Below are 7,771 nucleotides of genomic sequence, written 5' to 3'. Positions count from 1 at the left end.
GTCCCAACTTTCTTTTTGTTTTAGCACATTCTCATTCATTTTTTTTTACTTTTTTTTCTTTATAAAAAATAATAGCAATAATAATAAGTAAATTGCATTTTTTTATATTTTTTAATTAAATACCATTTTATGCATTTCTGAAAAAAAACAAGAGAAAATAAGAAAAGTGTATGGTATTAATATCATTTATAAACAAGGTCAAAAATAGAAATCAAATTTGATTAACATATTCTTTTGAGTCATTCTCATTTTGAATGAACACAATGATCCATTTGGTAGAGAAGCATGTTTAAGAATTTCAAGGAGAAGGTCTTGAGTTCAAATCTTTATTTTGTCACTTTCACAATTTTTCTCCTTTTCCTGTTTTACCTTCAATCATATCTTCTTAAAATCAATTTTTATTACTTTTTGTTTTCTTTTTTTGATTTTTTTAATTATTTATTTTTAATATAAATTTTTCTTTAAAAAAATAAAATTTTATTATTTGTTATTTTAATTTTTCGATTTTTTTTATTATTATTATATTATTTATTTTAATATTTTTCTTTTAATCTAAAAATAAAAATAAAAATCAATCAAGATAAAACTAAAGAAAAAAATTCAAAATATTTTCTTGTTATTACTTTCTTAAGTTTATCACGTTTTATCACCCATTTTTATTATTATTATTAATTTATTATAATTATTATCACTTTAATATTAGAATATTAATATTATTTAAGGGGAAAAAAAAGAATCAGAGTTTTTTCATGTATTATTCCTCACTCAGTATCAGAGATTTCCAAAGTCACAAAACATTCACATCTCCCTTCAATAGGTGATTAAAAGATAAGGGACAAAAGTTATTTCTTTCCAAAACAAAGAACATACAACAATCAGACAAAACCTTCATCAGCATTCATATAATATTTCTAACTTTCAAATTCATTGAATTTGTCTCACACAAAAAATGGAAAACAAATTGTATGCATTAACTAAAAAAATCAAGACTTTAATATAATGTTTTCTCAAAACTACAATATAAAATGAGGTACAAGTTATGCAGTAAGAGGAGAAGAAAAAGAAGATAAAAACAAATTCCACAAAGTTCTACAACTTTGACGGAAGATTCGAAAAACTCCCAAACACAAGGAGAATTGTTTTCACACCGAGAACAATTCTCATACAACCCTAAGCCTCTTCCCGGTAGCTTTGTCGTCGACATCCATACCTCGCTGTAGCAGAAAAAAACTTATGAAGCGATTCGAAGGAAAGCAAAGAGGAGTAGAATATAACTCAAAAGAGTAGTGTTTATCTAACCAAGTTCTCCGGAATCTCGAATTCCATTTGGTAAGTTTTATCAGCATTCATATAGTGTTTCTAACTTTCAAATTCATTGAATTTGTCTCACACAAAAAATGGAAAACAAATTGTATGCATTAACTAAAAAATCAAGACTTTAATATAATATTTTCTCAAAACTGCAATATAAAATGAGGTACAAGCTGTGCAGTAAGAGGAGAAGAAAAAGACGATAAAAATAAATTTCACAAAGTTCTACAACTTTGACGGAAGATTCGAAAAACTCTCAAACACAAGGAGAATTGTTTTCACACCGAGAATAATTCTCATATAACCCTAAGCCTCTTCCCGGTAGCTTTGTCATCGACATCCACACCTCGCTGTAGCAGAAAAGAAACTTATGAAGCGATTTGAAGGAAAGCAAAGAGGAGTAAAATATAACTCAAAAGAATAGTGTTTACCTAACCAAGTTCTCCGGAATCTCGAATTCCATTTGGTAAGTTTTCGAATGCTCGCTCCAATTTACTTGCTTGCTCATGTACTGCTTATACATATAACTTCCCCTATAATTCCTGCAAATAATCATAAACTGAGTCAGTATAAGTGGGATTTGTTTGTTTTTGGTGTCTTATATTATGAATCATATTGTGTGACTGTTGTAAAGTAACAAAAGGGAGAGATTAGGATAATAATTTTAAAACAAATTAGGTAAAATCATAGACATATTTGCTTAACAAAACTACCATCCGGATCGCACTGAGTCGGGACAACACTAAATCATATTAAAATCTAAAAAAAACAGTATAATACCAAAACTTGACTAAACTATAACCCAATATTGAAATCTGAAACAATATCAAGTTTGACATAAAAAACCACCTCTATAAAACTCAGGAATCAATTCAAATTGAAACCGCAACTTGTCAAAACAAATCATAATTAAAATTTGTTTTAAATCACAAAGCACAAACTGTTTCAAACCCAAAAAAAATCTTAGTAATAGATCACATCCTGTTTCAAACCATAAACCAATGTAGAATGAGACCAAAACCTCATACTATATTGTTATAGATTTATTTTCTAAAATTAAAATAATCATCATGTTTTTGTAAATTAACTAAGGGATAAAATCAGGATAAGAGATATATTAAATTGCATCTTATTTAATTTAATTTATTAATCAAAATAAAGTTTTACAATTGAATAAGGGATATAAATATGGGATAAAACATGAGATAAAAGTTTAGGATCTTCAAGGGGTAAAATCAGGATAAAGGGGTTATGTCTAATATTCTAGTGTAATCACTAATTTATTTTCTTAAATAAATTAAATATTATCTTTACAAACAATCAAGGGATAAAATCAAATTCAACACACTTCAAATTGTAAGACCTCTACCATAGTGTATTGAGGCATTTTCTCTAAATTAATTACTTCTCCGCCCCCGATGCGTGAGAATTTTCAAGGGATAGAAATAACAAACAAACAAAATACTTTCTACCAGAACTACAGGGCTCTGATACTTCAATAAATTTAAGGATACGTATGCATAGAGTTGTAAGACTCTAGCGAGTATAATAATCAAAAGCATTTCTTAGGGATTCCCTTATTATAATAATAAAACATTTTTGGAAATAAATAGATAATTAATAAATAATTAAATATTAAAGCAAACACCCTAGAAACACACATTAACCATATATTTGAAGGAGGATCCCATTGAGTACAATGGAGGTAAGGGGTGCCTAACACCTTCCCCATACTTAACCGACTCCCGAACCCAGTCTCTCACCTTTAGTTCATAGGTTTTATCATTATTTCCTTGTTCATTAGGAACGGATAAAAGATGGTCGTGACTCTGCCATTTTTCCAGCCGCGACAGCTGGCGACTCTATTGGGGAAGTCTTATATATTCTCTAAAGAGAGTCCATCCTAACTTTGGGTTTTAGGGTTATGCTTGTTTCTCTGTGTATTTGCTTTCCTTTATTTCTGCTTTTATTTATTTATTTACTTTATTCTTTATTATATTATTATGCATGTAATATCATATTTGTTGGAATTTTCAAAGGTGTGAAGCCAAAACCTGGGCTTGAGAAAAAATAATAAGCTTAAGTAAGGGGTCGTCCTATCTCGGCCACCGGGGTTTTCATCCCGTAGGGTCTTTGGTGACGATTCCGCCCAGAATAGATGAATTCAAAAGTTTTGTCATGATAAGGCCAACACTTCTTCATGATAGAACCTTGAGGTCGGTCCATGACTCTGAGGACCTCTTCTAGAACCCTCTTAACTTAGGGTGACCTTATGTTATCAACCTGCAAAGGTCGTTACTAAGATCCCGTCTAGACGAGACTTATCCCGAATGATTACCGTAGGAATGCTTGATCCTTCTCATGGTAAAACAAGGGTATAATCCATGACTCTATGACTAACATCTTACCCAAAACTTTATATCCTACAAGTGACGGGATTGGGTAGTCTAAACTTAGAACTGCCATGTCATAAGAAGATCACCTTAGGTAGGTCATGCTTGCATTACTTTACCTATCTGTCATACCCCAAAATTTGCCCATTAATATTTCAAGACATTTTTCAGGGCACTCCGACTCATTTTTATGACACTGATCTCAAAGGAACGAAGGCCCAGCTCACGAATGGCTCAATCCAGAAAATGGCCCAAACTGGCCTGTTCGCTACGCGCTCGCTACACGCTCGCCTAGCGAACGTTCGCTACACGCTCGCCTAGCGAAGCAAACGTTCGCTACCAGCTCGCCTATCGAAGCTGACAGACAACAGAAAATTTCGGGCTTCATTCTGAGCCCATTAGGTCATGAAAAAGAGCATTATAAATACCAGCACTTCAGTAATGAAAAGGGAGGACGAAAAAAGGAGGAAAGGAGAACTCTAGCAAGCAAACCCTAGCGCTCACAGACGGAAAACCCTAAAGGAAGCCCTGAAGGAAAAGCCGGCGGCAGCAAGGTCACTTCCGCTCAATTCGATCCGATCGGCCAACTCAAGGTTACAATTCGATTACAAACAGGTTGGAATTGCTATTACTACCTTATGTTCTTAATTTGCATATGATATCATGATTGAATTTATGAAACTATCTTAAGTTTTACATATGAATTTAAGTATGCATGAACACTTGAATGTCTAACCACATAATCTCTGTAATGAATGCTATAAAGTGTGAAGCTTGCTGCCATTATATCGTTATTAAAACCGGAATCCGCAGCCGCTCGCTAGCACATCGCTAAGCGAGCATCCAGCGAGTATTCGCTAAGCCTTCGCTAGGCGAGGCAGGCGCGAACCTGACAGTAGCCAACTTTTCTGTTCTGACTCTTCATTCATGTTTTATCATAGCCAGGCATTGTTTATCTGATCCTATTACTGTTGTGATTTCCTTTGCGGTGTAATCCTCGATTGCACCCTGATTTGGTATGCTAACCCGTTTGTTGAATTTTGCAAAGGTTCATATGTCCCAGAAAAAAAGACCGCCGTTAGGTCTTCCACTTTATTTGCGGGATACCCTTGTGGAGGCTCACCCTAAATTTTAATAATTAATTTTAATGTGTTAATTTTAATAATTAATTTTAATGTATTAATTTTAATGTATTATTTTTAATGTATTGATTTTAATGTGGAGCTTCATCATAATCACCTAATTAACTTTAAAATGTGGCCTTTAAATATGTGATCTTGGACCCCTCTTTTGCCTTATGATATTACGGTATTACGGTCATGTCCCGCGAATGTAGGGATACACTTAGCAACGGCCCTTCGGTTAAATCATCATAAAATAAATCATGGTCCCTCGGATGTTGCCTTCGAAAATACGATTTTGTCCCTCGATGACCCTTCGGTGTAGCCTACGGTTAAATGATGATCGTCCCTTCGAATGCTAAGGTATCCTTACAACTGTTGCCTTCAATGACCTATCGATGACCCTACGATGACCCTTTTACATCCAAAGGATAAAACTACTTACTTCTCAATAGTAAGGACAGTTTTACCCTCATAAGGATAGGAAACGTTCATAACGACCTTAGGAAGGTATAACTCTCAATTGCTGGATCATAACCTAAAACATTTCCCACCCCTCACACTTTGCAAAATCCTAGAAAATCACCACTTGGTATACATTCATACTAGAATCATTACCAAGTTACATTTTTCTAAACCGTTTTCAAAATCAAACGAGATAAATACTTTGTATACATTCATACGAGAATCATTACAAAGTTAAACTCTCTTTTCGAAACATTTTTTAAACAATTCACGGACACTTTTCAGACAAAAATATAAGTGATCCAGCAATTAAGAGCCCATGGATAACCATGGATACAAAGGGTGCTAACACCTTCCCTTTGTATAATGTACCTCCCGAACCCAAAATCTATTGAGGTCTTTCCTGTTCTTTTCCACCTTTCCTTATTGGATAAAAGAAAAGTCGGTGGCGACTCTTGCTATCCGCGACATTGCGATAAAAAGCAAAACACCCCAAGTCAGTTCACCGTATGACAGAACTGGCGACTCTGCTGGGGACACTTAAAAAGAGAGGTTACCTTAAAAAAACAAGATCACTTATTTGAATTGTTTGATTTACTTTTAAGGGATTGCTTGGGTATCCTATGCTTGAGTGAAAGATCCTACACCCGGATCTAGTGTACCTTAGGTAAGTAGCAATAGATCATCGCGACTATCCGGCGTATACTGGAATGGTTAAAATGATGGCTACGGTTAATGTGACACTTTGGTTGTCCTGATGTTCCTCATGTTACTTGAGGAAAAATTTGGCTTCCGCGTGGTGTCATCGAAGCATTAACCAGACCTTTAGAACCCTAATTGACTCATCCTGGCCATTAGAAAGTAGTGAGCTAACTGACTTCGGTTCCGACTGGGGCTTGGTTGAGACTCGATACTACACTCCTTGAGATTGGACTTTAGGGAAGCTTCGGTCAACCACTTGGCGTTGCACTGAAGTGGACTTAAAGGAAAGTCAATGATTGGAGATCCTTTTAGAACCCGGTTACTATTCTAGGACAGGTTGAACCAACCAAACTTCAGTGGGGAGGGTACTTACCTATGGAACTCATGCAAGCCGTAAAACCTAGGAATGATTGTTGTGTGACTCGTTTGTGCTTGTTATTTTACTTAACATCATAACATCATGGCATTGTACTAACCATTTCGAGGACTTAGGGATTTAACTTTTCTCTATTTCGTAAAAAAAAAAAAAAAAAAAAAGAGTTTCCTTTTTGGTAGTTTACGTAAAGTTGAATTCCAAAAGTCCTTGAAAACATTACATACATTGCATAGCATAACATTGCATAACGGGTGTTCTAAAGGGATCAATGTTCTCACGGTTTTCCTCCAAACAGAAAAATGGACCTCGAACAAATTGTCAGAGATCTCCAGGCTCAGAATGCTCAACTCCAGAAGATGATCTTGAACTTATCCAGGGGGCAGGAGGAACTGAAGGCTCTTTTGCTCGAGAAAAAGAAAGACCAGAAACCTGTGAGGCACGTTAACCCGGGAAGGAGGCAGTTTACGAAGATCAATATGACTTTAGCACAAGCACTGCAGGGTATGCTAAAAGCAAATTTAATTACTCTCAGAGATCCTCCTGCAAAACCCAACACTACTTCTCCTCGTTATAATCCCAATGCCAGGTGTGCCTATCACTCCGATAGCCCCGGGCATGATACAAACGATTGTTGGTCGTCGAAGAACAAAATTCAGGATATGATCGACGCCGGAGAATTTGAATTTGATCCGCCTGAGACTCCTAATGTCATCACTGCTCCTCTGCCTAATCCGGACGAGACTGTCAATGCTGTGGAAGATACTGATGACGATTATGACTTGGATAGCTGGATTTCCCCAACAATTAGTGACGGACTCGACAATTGGAAGGCTGAAGACACTATCCCGATTTCCTTTAGTCGAGAGTAATTGTTATTGCTATTTTAGTATTTCAAAAGCATTGTGTCTAGGCCCGGGGCATAATAGCTAATTTTTCAAGGGTTTTGTCATTTTCATAAGCATATTTACATTCAATAAATCAATGGACCTTTTGCATTCAAATATTGCGCTCTTTATCTTTCCTGTCATTTTTCAAAACAAGCTATGTTTTCTTGCACACACTCACATAACAAATCGCGTATCCATATTCACTCTGGATCCTGTTGGTAATAACTCTTCTACTGTTCATTATGACTTTGAAAATCCGATCTACCAAGCCGAGGATGGAAGTGAGGAAGATTGTGAAGTCCCTGGAGAACTTGCCAAACTGGTACTACAAGAAGAAAAGACCATACAGCCGCATGAGGAATCAATTGAAATTGTAAATCTGGGTACTGAAATAGACAAGAAAGAAGTCAGAGGTTTCTTGGGGCACTCGAATTACATTGCCCGATTCATTCCACACTTGACTGCTACCTGCAAACCCATCTTCAAATTACTGAGAAAAAATCAAGAGATGGTATG

Source organism: Lathyrus oleraceus, chromosome 3 (assembly GCF_024323335.1).
Source record: "Lathyrus oleraceus cultivar Zhongwan6 chromosome 3, CAAS_Psat_ZW6_1.0, whole genome shotgun sequence".
Classification (NCBI taxonomy): domain Eukaryota; kingdom Viridiplantae; phylum Streptophyta; class Magnoliopsida; order Fabales; family Fabaceae; genus Lathyrus; species Lathyrus oleraceus.
The sequence above is the reverse complement of the archived record's forward strand: the minus strand, read 5'-3'. Positions refer to the sequence as shown.